At 45.6% G+C, this 11,988-nt stretch overlaps 1 protein-coding gene across 3 annotated transcripts in view; it reads left to right on the top strand.

Annotated features, from left to right (window-relative positions):
- The first annotated feature begins 4,033 nt into the window (after positions 1–4,033).
- Positions 4,034–11,988, top strand: part of THRB (thyroid hormone receptor beta) — a 175,889-nt gene continuing 167,934 nt past the window's right edge. For 2 of the 3 annotated variants that reach the window (XM_081833809.1, XM_081833808.1), the window contains exon 1: positions 4,035–4,136. The gene's annotated coding sequence lies outside the window, so the exon portion shown is untranslated. Of the gene's footprint in view, positions 4,137–11,988 lie in introns of all 3 variants that reach the window. The other variant, XM_081833810.1, reaches the window with a different exon arrangement.

Genomic DNA, 11,988 nt, shown 5'->3' with positions numbered 1-11,988 from the left:
TTCCATAGTCAGCAAAAACGGATGGAGGAACTCTCTCACCTTTCTTAGAATCTCCTTGTCATCTAACCAACTAACACCTACTCTAGCTGCTTTCTTGCTTCTGATGTATGCAAATAATTGTTTTACTGTTGCATCTTCATGTTTCTCTTCGGGGATTCCCCCCCCCCTTCATCCTTTACTGTCTGCTCACATTTGGAGGGGGGGGGGTAAGTGTGTTGTTTTCGTTTCAGCTGTCGTTGTGATCTAATAGTTGCCATCTGCCTTTGTTTTGATGGCTGTACAATTTTGAATTAACAAAGTTTAAAAGCACATGGACAGAAGAAGTAGAAGCCATAGCAGCTAGCAGATGACATTAGCCCTCCTCCTTTGAAAAAGAAAAAGGAAGACCTAGAAGTGTGCTTCCCTGCCTTCTGCTATGGGCTTACCCAGACTTCTGTTTGTGCCGCAATTTGTAAGCATGGGCCTGTGCTTTCCAGGTTTTGGATTTTTTCCCCTTCCTCCCCCATCCCAAACCATTTTTATTTGATTTTACAAATATGAATTTATAACCAGACCAAATATGCATCCATGTAAAGAGATTACTCTGAATCTTAGGAATTCCCACTTTCCCCTCCGTGGGTCCTGTTGTCAGCATTTTCAACTGCATATTATTTCGTAATCTATATTTTATGTCTATCCATAGTGTCCATAGTATTTGTTACATTGCAGGTGAGATTAAAATCCTGCTAATGTTTTCATCTGCTTACAGTGGTCTCCTAAATAAATTATAAACTTTCCCCATTATTTCTTGAATTTCTTGTCTTCTTGGTCTCTGAGTTTTCCGGTCAGTTTTGCCATTTCACCGTAGTCTAACATAGTTTGCTATTCCTCTCTGATAGGGACTCTTTCTTCTTTCCATCTCTGGGCTAGTAGCATCCCTGCTGTTGCTGTTGCATACATAAAAAGTCTTTTCTGTTCCTTTGGGATGTCGGTACCTATAATTCCTAATAGAAAGGGTTTTTAAAAAAGTTATTTTAAACATTTTTTTTCCAGTTCATTATATATCATTTCCCAGAAAGCCTTTATAACCTTACATGGACATCACATATGATAAAAGGTACCTTTTTCTTCTTTACAGTTTTTTGGGGGTTTTCTTGTCCTGCTGCTTTCCCCGGGAAAACCTGCTGTTTACCACTGGATTTGAAAAAACATCAATCAGGTTTTCTGCAGATAGCACTGTTCATGCCTCAATCTTGTACAGATGAGTGAGCCACGGGCATCAGTACCATCTCAACTATGGCATTCTTGCCAGTGTCTTAAAAATACACTGTTTTCTGTTAAAGGGAATGAGAAGCTTGGGCTTTTCCTGGCTGGGTCTGTGTGCTGGATGGCCGGAAGTAACTGCAGGGGTGAAACTGCCCCATCATGGCCTTTTCTCTGCCAGGAAAGAACTTCTAGAGAGGTATCGATGTCAGTCTGCAGCGGCAAAAACAGCAAGGTTTTATTTACGATGGCATTCTAATGAATTTGCCTCTAGCCGCATGTAATGAAAACTTGCGCTGTAATAAATCGGTTGGTCTTTAAGGAGCCACAAACCTCTTTGATGTTTTTTCTTGCTGCTAGGAAAGCTGTGCCTGTTGCTGAATTTGTTTCACGGCCGTACAAAAGTTGGATTAAAACAGCCACACCACCTGTCCCCTCCCAGGTGTCACCCTATGAAACAATCCATTGTTGTTAAAAACGGTGGTGTGGCAAGTTCATTTTAGACTCTGGTTTTGGGGGGGGGGCCTCCTTCTTTAGATGGCAATGTGTACTGTGGTTTGTAAAAAATAGACCTACTGAATCAGGCCAAAGGTGCCTTTGGCTCCAGGTCCTGTTCTCAAAGTGGCCAACCACATACAAGCAGGTCCCAAGTGCTGTGCAAGAGCACTTTTGCCACGTGTTCCCCAACTACTGATATTCAAAGGCATAGAGAAACTCTTTGATGTGAAATGATCCCAACTACAGTGGTACCTTGGTACTCAAACGCCTTGGTTCCCAAACGCCAAAAACCCGGAAGTAAGTGTTCCGGTTTTCGAACATTTTTCGGAAGCTGGGCATCTGATGCAGCTGTCGGTTATTGTTTCCGGGGCACTTGCACCAATCAGAAGCTGCGCCTTTGCTTTCAAACATTTCAGAAGTTATTAATTATTTCCCCCAAGAGTTAAATGATAACTAATCAGAGGCAGCTACAGTTCCAAATGGCAACAAAATATCTGTGAAAGGAAGAGGAGTAGGTTTACTCAAGTGTGTTGCAGGTAGAAATACTGTTTGCAATGAAGTGAGAGCAGTAGCTTACTTGCTTGAATTAACAAATAAGAAAGTTTTGAGAATTTAAATTCTAGATTAAAATTGATTACTTAATTGAGAAGGGTATTGTAACCAAAACAATGGGGCCTAATTTGAATAGTAGAGTGCCTGGTATCTGGTGAGGAGACCAAAGCACTTGTTAGGAGAGCTATAAGATTCAGGTGAGGGTCAGATGCCTTGCCAATCCCAGCAGGTATATAAGAGGATGACCCGGCCTGCCCAGGGTTAAATGCCATGAAGGCTGAACTTGATTCCTTAGAGAGGAACAAGACATGGGAACCAGTTCCAGGCCTGACCAAGCCACAAAAGGTGTACAAAGTTGAGTTATTGCAAAAGTTTTTCAGTGTTAATTTTATGCAATTTTAAAAATCAACATAGTATTTAACAATAATATCTTATGTTCTTTAGAGGAGAAATTGTGAATTACAGAATTTTAAATACCTGTCATCATCCTTGGCTTCACTCAATTTTGTTTATAACACTCTTCCATTTTCTCCTAGTTGTGAGGGTGGGAGATGCGGAGGGGCCTCACAAGTGGAATAGCCTAGGGCCTCTCTTCATCTAAATCAGGCCCTCGCTCCCCGTTATCAGACAGATGTAGAACACAGCCATTGTGATAAGACTTACGGTATTCTCTTTCGAAATCTGGTAACCCAGCTATGCTGCGGTTAGGCACCTTTCTGCAGGCCTCTGCCTTGATGGCACCACCAGCTAAGAACCTGGGCAACAGGGCATTTTAAAGCTCTAAGGCAAAACTCTATGCCAGGGTGCCATAGACTGAAATATTGGGGTGGAGGAGGTAAGCCCCACCTTGTATAATGAGCCACATGATGTGGCACACACACACCATTTGAATGGCAATATCCATCAATGGGGGGGCTGACTCCCTCAAATATTTTATTGGGGGTGGGGTTGAAGGTACCTCGGCTCCTAGGAGTTGGCTCCTATGGACCAGGGCACTGAGGCCTCTGCCCTGAGGGCACCACCAGCTAAGAACTTGGGCTGCAGGGCAATTTAAAGGTTTAAGATACAACCCTGTGCACACACCCAACTGGGGAACTGGCCCATGGTCATAGCCAGGATTTTTGTTTAGGGGTGGGGAGCTGGCTTTTGTTGGGGGGGGGGGCAGAACCTCAGATTTGTATTGCTTTGTATTGATTTAGGAGGGCAGCTGCCCCCCTTCCACCCCCTGAACTGGCCCCTTTTCGAGGAAACATGGGCAGGATCGGTGCTGGCATATACTTTAATAAGGGGAGGGGCAATCGATGTACTGTACTGTACCTTTCCCTGTGTTTTGCAACACACATAAAAAAAACTTTAATAAAAACAATATATATATATTGGGGCCAGGAGGGGCTGGCAATCTAGCTGCGAGTTCCGCCGGTCGTGTGAAATAGCCGGCGCGTGTCGGGGCAAGAGAAAGCAATCCAGCTGCGCCCGCCGCCTTCTTCAGCGCGCCTGCATCCCCGAACGTCAGCCTGCGAGTTTCGCCCTGTCGTGTGAACCAGCCGGCGCGTGTCGGGGCAAGAGAAAGCGGAGCGGGAGCGGGGTGGGGGGGAGAGAAGAGAGAGTGCGCCCTGCGAGGAAAGAGCCGCCTCTGTTTTGCCCAGAGAACCCGGCGTCCTGCTCCATTTGTGTCCCTCCCTCGCCTGCGCGCTCTCCCTTTCGCTGCCTCCCTCCCTCCTTCTCGCTCTCCCTCCCTCCCGCCCCGACCGGGTCACTCGAGGACACAGGCCGCCTCTCGCCGTGGGAAGCGCCGGAGCCTCGCCGGCGTCTCGCTTTGGGTCTTCCGAGCCCGCGCTTGGCAGGTGAGGCCCTCCTCCCTTCGCGCCCCCGGCCCGGCCAGCCGCCCTCCGGCCCTCCTCCTCCTCCTCCTCCCCGTCTCTCCCTTCCCTGCCCGGAGGGGGTTGCTTTGCAAAAGCCAGCGCGACGCGGACGGAGGCGGAGACTGGACGGAGCGGGAGGCAGGCAGGCAGGCAGGCAGGCAGGGACTTCGTAACGCGGCAAACGGGGAGGCACGCAGGATAGAAATGGGAGTTTCCAGGGGAGGGAGAGAGAGATGATGGGCGCGCGTTACGCGGGGTTGGTCTAGATGACCCCCGGGGGTCCCTTCCGACTCCGCGCTTCTGGTCCTTTCGAGGGGAGGAGGAGGAGGAGGACGGAGCGCCTCTCATCTCCTGCACGTGGGTCATTAAGAGCTGATTAGTTTCTCCAGCGGCGGCGGCGGCGGCGGCGACAAGGGCGGTTGGAAAAGGAAGTGCCTCGGCCAGGACAAAACCGCAGAAAGCGACGACTTGGCCCCCTTTCAAGATGATTAAAGCGGATTAGTCAGCCCTCGGAGAGCTGACAGCCCGCGAAGTGTGATGATCCCGTGTCTCTGCGCGTTGCATTTATGGCGTGGGGCTTGTTCCTCTTGCCACCGCGGGGTGGGAATGGGGCTGGGATGCGCCCATCCCACAAGGGGAAGCTGGCTCTTACTCTCCCAGCCCTGTGGGCAGGGAACAAGGCTTTCTCCGGAATTTAGTAATGTGTGAGTGGGGCCCAGCGCAAATCCCACTCAGATCAATGGGGTTCAAGTTCCTCAGTCAGCTGTGTGTAAGGCAGAGTTGGGGGTGGGGGGAAACCCTTTCTGCCCTCGTGGTCGCATACCCTCGTCGGCAACTTTCCGGATTATGGAATCACAGAATGGTAGAGTTGGAAGGGATCCGAGGGTCATCTAGTCCAGTGTTTCCCAACCTTGTGCCTCCAGCTGTTTTTGAACTACAACTCCCATCATCCCTGACTAGCAAGACCAGCGGCAAGGGATGATGGGAAGTGTAGTCCAAAAACAGCTGGAGGCACAAGGTTGGGAAACACTGATCTAGTCCAACCCCCTGCGATGCAGGAATCTTTTGCCCAACTCAGGGCTCGAACCCACAACCTTGAGATTAAGAGTCTCATGCTCTACTGACTGAGCTAATTATGGCTTGCCCAATAGTAGGCAGGACCTGAGGCAAAAAATAAATAAATGCCAAAGCCGGCAGCATGGGCAAGGGAGCTAAGGGGGGGCAGGGGGGGCATCTGCCCCCAATCAATAAAATTCAATAAAGATACATTGCAAACTGAGGTTCTGCCTGCCCCCCAAAATCCTGGCTACGGCCATGGCCGGCAGAGCAACAGGTGTGAATCATACCTTGTATAAGGTAGGCTCCAGGCCAGCCATGCAAAAGGCAAAAGTTGCTATGCACACTTTTCCATCCAGCATGCAGAAAAGTTAAGAGGCATTATCACGCTTCAGGGACACATTTCAGCAAGCTTAAACACTGGAAGGGGGGGGGGTGGAGAGGAAGAGTCTGGGTCCCCAGTTGTTGTTGGACTACAACTCCCATCATTCCTAGTTAGGACTACAACTCCCATCATCCCTAGCTAGCAGGACCCAGAGAGCTGCATTTGATGGGGGGGGGCTGAGATTCCTTCCTCCTGGTGTTTTTAGCCGTCACTCTATGGCAGCACACATTCAGAATGTGCCAGGTTCAATTCCAGCAATGTCTCTGGGTAGCCTTAAGAAAGATGCTTTGTCCGAAAGCCTGGGCAGCTGCTTTCAGTCAGTAGTCCAAAGATAGGGACTCCCAACTTCCACCAACCTCAGCCAGCATGTCAAATGGCTAGGTATGATGGAAGCTGAAGTCTGCCAACATCTGGAAGGCCGCAGACCCCCAGTCCTGGTGTAGAAAATACTGAACTAGACCGACCAATGATCTGACTTCATATACGGCAGTTTCCTATGGTTTAGGTTAAGATTTTGCATATGAACTTTGAAGGAGCACCTTCTCCAGGATTAAAATTAGGGCTGCCACATTATCAAGCTCTTTCAGGTTGAGGCATGGATGCTAAAAACTGACAGAAAAAGGTTGGGGGGGCGGACAAGCCAGTAGAGGTGCATACTTACCTATTTGCTAACGGTGGTTTTCTAGTTAAGATATGGCAGGTTGTCCTCGATTCCTAGCTGCAGCGCTTCAAGACAGCTGAATTTGAGCAGTGTGGTGTCCTACGTGGTCTGTCGTGTTAAACTTTTGGGGCTAGTGAAATTGGGGGAAAATCTAAACAAAGGGAGTTGTGTTGTAAAGGTGCAAATTGTTGCCTTTCTTTGGTTCAGGAAGTGTTGGGATAACGCAGCTGGTTGGGGAAGCATCTTCAGAATTTATTGAGGCGCTAATCTCTCAAGTGGAAGTCGGGATCAAAATTTGCATGTTCCTATCACTGATAATTAAATCAGATGTGACTTGGTAGCTGACCTCCCTGAGGGTATTCCAGTCTTCCTCATCCAAATATGAGCAGAGAAGTCAGACAGAAGTATGTCAGGCCTTGTTCCACGAAACGCTGGTTTTTAGCTGTCTTTCGTCTGACAGTCAGGAACAAGGATTCTGCTTTCATAGTCAATATTTTGTGTTGTCTGCTAGAGTTTAAAATGGCAAAAGGAGAGGAGCAGAGTTGAAATGATCTATGTGATTGCTGATTAAAAGGATGCCACAAAGATCTGCTCCCTCTCCCTCGGTAGGTTTGTGTATCGTTTGCCAAGTATGAAACATGATTTACCTCCTGCTGCTTCCAGATAGTTCTATGTGCCCTCCTCGCCACAGGAATTTCCTAAATAAACTACTGACGTTGGTTGGGATTTTGCTAATGGTAGTATAGGGTTGTCGAGGACATTCAATTTTTCCATCTATTTACTCCAACAATCTTTTTTAATATAACTGCTGTCTGTTGAAATCTAGGTTACCATCTTGAGTTCTGGGCTCTGCGCACAAAACAATATGTAATGCAGGGTGATAGTTCCAATGTGTTCATAGAATCATACAGTTGTAGAGTTGACAATTTAGGAATGTTTTGCCCAATCTGAGGGGAACCTGAGATTTAAGAGTAATAATAACAGTAATAATAATTTATTATTTATATCTCCCCAGCCACTCTTGGTGGCTCCCAACAGAATATTAAAAACACGATAAAACATCAAACATTAAAAACTTCCCTAAACAGGGCTGCTTTCAGATATCTTTTAAAAGTCAGATAGTTGTTTATTTCCTTGACATCTGGTGGGAGGATGTTCCACAGGGCGGGTACCACTACCGAGAAGGCCCTCTTGCCTGGTTCTCTGTAACCTCACTTCTTGCAGCAGGGGAACTGCCAGAAGGCCCTCGGAGCTGGACCTCAGTGTCTGGGCTGAATGATGGGGTTGGAGACGCTCCTTCAGGTATACTGGGCTGATGCCCTTTAGGGCTTTAAAGATCAGCACCAATACTTTGAATTGTGCTTGGAAACGTACTGGGAGCCAATGTAGGTCTTTCAGGACCGGTGTTATGTGGTCTTGGCAGCCACTCCCAGACACCAGTCTAGCTGCCGCATTCTGGATTAGTTGCAGTTTCCGGGTCACCTTCAAAGGTAGCCCCATGTAGAGCGCATTGCAGTAGTCCAAGAGGGAGATAACCAGAGCATGCACCACTCTTGGCGAGACAGTCTTATGTTCTACCTGCTGAGCTCTATCTCTTCACTGTGGGAGGTAAGGCAGAGGGAAATCTCTGCCTAAGAGAACACCAGCTTAATTTTCTATAAGAGATTTTCTATGGCTCTTCCTGTTGTATCTGTTTCCCTCGATCAGGAGTGGGGAACCTCAGATCTTGGAACCAAGATAACAGTTGCGCAAAGGCTCTCCGAACTTCTCTGTCTTGCTCGAACTCTTCTCAGCTCGGTGCCTCTCCCTGGCTCTGACTCTCACTAGCCCTGTTTCCACTGTCACTGAGTGTTTGGGTCTGCTGATCTTTTTGCCTTCCTGGATGGAGAACAGAAAGAAGTGTGCAAGTGTCAGCTACACTAGTTTCCAAAATTGTGGAAACCTTTTGGAAAAAGTGTATTTCCGCCGGTGGTGCTGTGGGTTAAACCACAGAGCCTAGCACTTGCTGATCAGAAGGTCAGCGGTTCGAATCCCCGCGACGGGGTGAGCTCCCGTTGTTCAGTCCCAGCTCCTGCCAACCTAGCAGTTCGAAAACATGACAGTGCAAGTAGATAAATAGGTACTGCTCTGGCGGGAAGGTAAATGGCATTTCCGTGTGCTGCTCTGGTTCGCCAGAAGCGGCTTAGTCATGCTGGCCACATGACCCGGAAGCTGTACGCCGGCTCCCTCGGCCAATAAAGCGAGATGAGCGCCGCAAGCCCAGAGTCATCCGCGACTGGACCTAATGGTCAGGGGTCCCTTTACCTTTACCTTTAACACCTGATTGGCTCTCTAAACACTCCTGCTCATTGGCTACATTCAAATGAAGGAATACTGCAAATACCTAAGCAAGTTGTGCTTCCTTTTTCTGGTTATTTGGTTGTAACTTTTGATAGAATACAGATAATTGAACAAACTTTGTTGCGTTACAGTCTTCATTAAATTATCTTTGCACTGATATATAATTTTATGGTATTACTAAAAAAAATAAAATGGTGTTATGCGCCATCAAACTTCAGAAATACTCTTTTCCCAAAAAGTTTCCACAATTTTGGCCACTAGTGTATATAAAGGTGCAATGTGTGTTTGTGGGCCCACTTTTGCCTTGGGCCATCCACCACTTGCATTTGGCCCTTGAAAGGTTGTCCCAAATGGAATGTGGCAGACTACCTCAGACTACCCCTCAGACTACCCCGCCTCACCCACCCCTCATCTGGGCATCAATAAGGCCTTTGAATGTCCTTTTTGCTGCTTTTTGCTTGCCAATGGCATCCTGTTTTCAGTGGCCAACCAGATGCCTGTAGGAAGTCTGCAAGCAGGAAAATAGACATAAATTCCTGGAAGTTAATCCTATTAATGGCTACAAATCATGATAACTATATGTTACCTCGAGAAGCCTTTATACCTCTGTTTAGAAACTGCCGAGAAGCAACAGGAAAGAGAGATATTGCCTTTTGTCTTCTGCTTGTGGGTTTCCCATAGATGTCTGGTTCTCTTTGCTGGTAAACAACAGCTCCACTTACGCTCTCATACGGGAAAATACTTTATACTGTGCAATATTATTGTGACATTGTTCTAGATCTTTGTCAATGGCGTAACGTTATAGAGGTCCTTTGCCCAACTGTTACAATGCAGCCTATCACTAACACCTGTGCGTTTGAAGGATAAATTGCTACTTACATTGTTTCATATTATATAATTATTTATGGGTAGTATTGATACGAGACACTATGGCCGAAAAGAGGGGTGTTCTTTTTCTTTTTTTTTTAAGTACAGGCAAACCAAGGTTTCCACAGCACGGAGGCAGGAAATCTGGAAAGGACAGCAAGACATTTGTGTCTCAGCCCCACACCGCACAAATTTTTCCTGTTCTGAATGCTTTAATTCTTATAATTAATGAAATTGTCAACTTGTGTGCAACAAAAGCACTGTTGACCCTTTGCCATTGCAAGTAAAATTATAGTAAATTATGTCTTTGGAGCAGGCCTACACAACACGTAACCTACATGACATGACAACCTGACGTGGCAGTCCGCCAGATTGTTCATAATGCCTTCAGTTTAGCAGGTTGCTTGAGGCTGAAAAGCCAAGGTATAGAAAAAACCCAGTGGAATGCAGAATGCCGCAGTTTAAGTCCTATATATGCAGACTGTCCAAGTGTCCCTATTTTCCAGGGACAGTCCCAGATTTACAGAAGCCGTCCTGGTTTCTGATTTGATCCTGAAATGTCCTGCTTTTCCTTAGGATGTCCCTATTTTCATCTGAGAAATGGAGAAGGGTATAGAATTATCCAAGCCATGTGAAGGCAGCCCTTTATAGAGAAGGGTGTTTTTTGAAAGCTTAACGTTTTACTATGTTTTTATATATGTTTTTATATATGTTGTATGTTTGAATTAATTACATTTTAAATGTGTCAACACAGGATAGGTTTCCCTTCCCAGTCAAATGGGCAGGGTACACAGTGGTACCTCGGGTTACATACGCTTCAGGTTACAGACTCCGCTAACCCAGAAATAGTACCTCGGGTTAAGAACTTTGCTTCAGGATGAGAACAGAAATCGTGTTCCGTTGGCGCAGCAGCAGCAGGAGGCCCCATTAGCTAAAGTGGTGCTTCAGGTTAAGAACAGTTTCAGGTTAAGAACGGACCTCCGGAACGAATTAAGTACTTAACCCGAGGTACCACTGTAAATGGAATAATAATAATAATAATAATAATAATAATAATGATGATGACGACATCCCTATTTTCATCAGAGAAATGTTGGAGGGTATGTACATGCCTACTACTTATAATCTAGAAGTAAAACAAATATTAAATATTTGATTGTGCAGTCACAAAACTGACAGCCGAGTGTTGCAAAAATCTTTGCAACATTTCAGTGGCAATGAGTAATTTTCTACAGCTGGTCCCGCCCCCCCACAAAACAACTGACCGATACTGAACTATAGTTTCAAAAACCTCATGTGTATTAAATATTTCAAAAAAGAAAAAGTTAAATGGCATACGGGTGCTTTTAATTGGGAGGGGACATGTTATGCACAAAAACATTGTAGAAAATAAAACGTGGGCAACTGGCTTAGTGAAAGTATGGAGCAGACTTGTCAGATTTTTGAGCTCAGAGCTTAATGACACATTAGAAACAGTTGTTTCCAAATTAAAACAACAACTATTATTGAAATTGGACTGAGGCCACAATCGCTTGCAGAAAATGCTTGTAGGATCTGCTCTGAAAGAGCTCATCACAACACCTACAAATAGAGCTTTAAAGTGGGATAATTGTTTATGTTATGAAACATAGCGGAGGTATATTTTATAAATATTAAGGCTTTCAATTTCTCTGCAATCCTATACACACACACTTGCCTGGGAGTAAGTAAGATGGAGCTTAGTGGTACTTTCTGTTATAGGATTGCATTGTTACTGCATCTGCTCATTTGGCAGAAAATTAACTACTTTCGTTGATATGGGGAAACTGGAAACAGGCCTCTTAACAGGATAATGAAGGCATGACAGACAGGCATGATGCTCTTAAGGGGAAGAAACTGAATGTATTTGGACTTTGCCGCTTGTCTGCTCTTCAAGGGTCAATTGTGTCTCACTCCACGTGAGCAGGAAAGTAGGAAATTGTTTGACTGTATTAAGTGCAGTATCATAACAGGAGCACCAAACCCTAAACTCTCAGACACTGTTTTCTACAATTCTCCGCCCCACCCACACATCATGTGAATTTGTCTGTGTTACTTTTTCTACCCTGCTCCGAAGCGAATTAGGCTTAAAGATTCTGCCCTAATTTCTTTCCAGAGATTTCTTGATTGGACACTTCGACCTAATTGGACACTTTAAGGCGGTTGCCAAAGCCGGCACTAATAGGTTGCTGCCAGTTTTCCATCAATGATTAATAAAGTTCATTTAGAGGATCAATTAGCATTTTGAAAAGAGGATTTTGAAACAGAACTGTTATAAAAGCTTCACAGAGCAGAGTTTTGTTGGTGCTTATTTCTGTGTGAGGAAGTAGGTGCCATAATTAACAGTAATAAGCAATTTGCTTTGGAGCAGCATTTTTTTTTTTTTAAGTTCGGGTGGTAAATGAAACATTCTGGTAGTTCTTCAGGGTGCAATCCTCTATATGCTAGCTAGGGAAATAAACTCGGTTGAAATCAGTAGCACTTATTAATGAGAAAACACAAGTTTC

The sequence above is a fragment of the Podarcis erhardii genome (genome assembly GCF_964252035.2).
Source record: "Podarcis erhardii genome assembly, chromosome: 12".
Classification (NCBI taxonomy): domain Eukaryota; kingdom Metazoa; phylum Chordata; class Lepidosauria; order Squamata; family Lacertidae; genus Podarcis; species Podarcis erhardii.
Note: the sequence above shows the minus strand (reverse complement) of the source record. Positions and strands in the feature narration are given on the sequence as shown.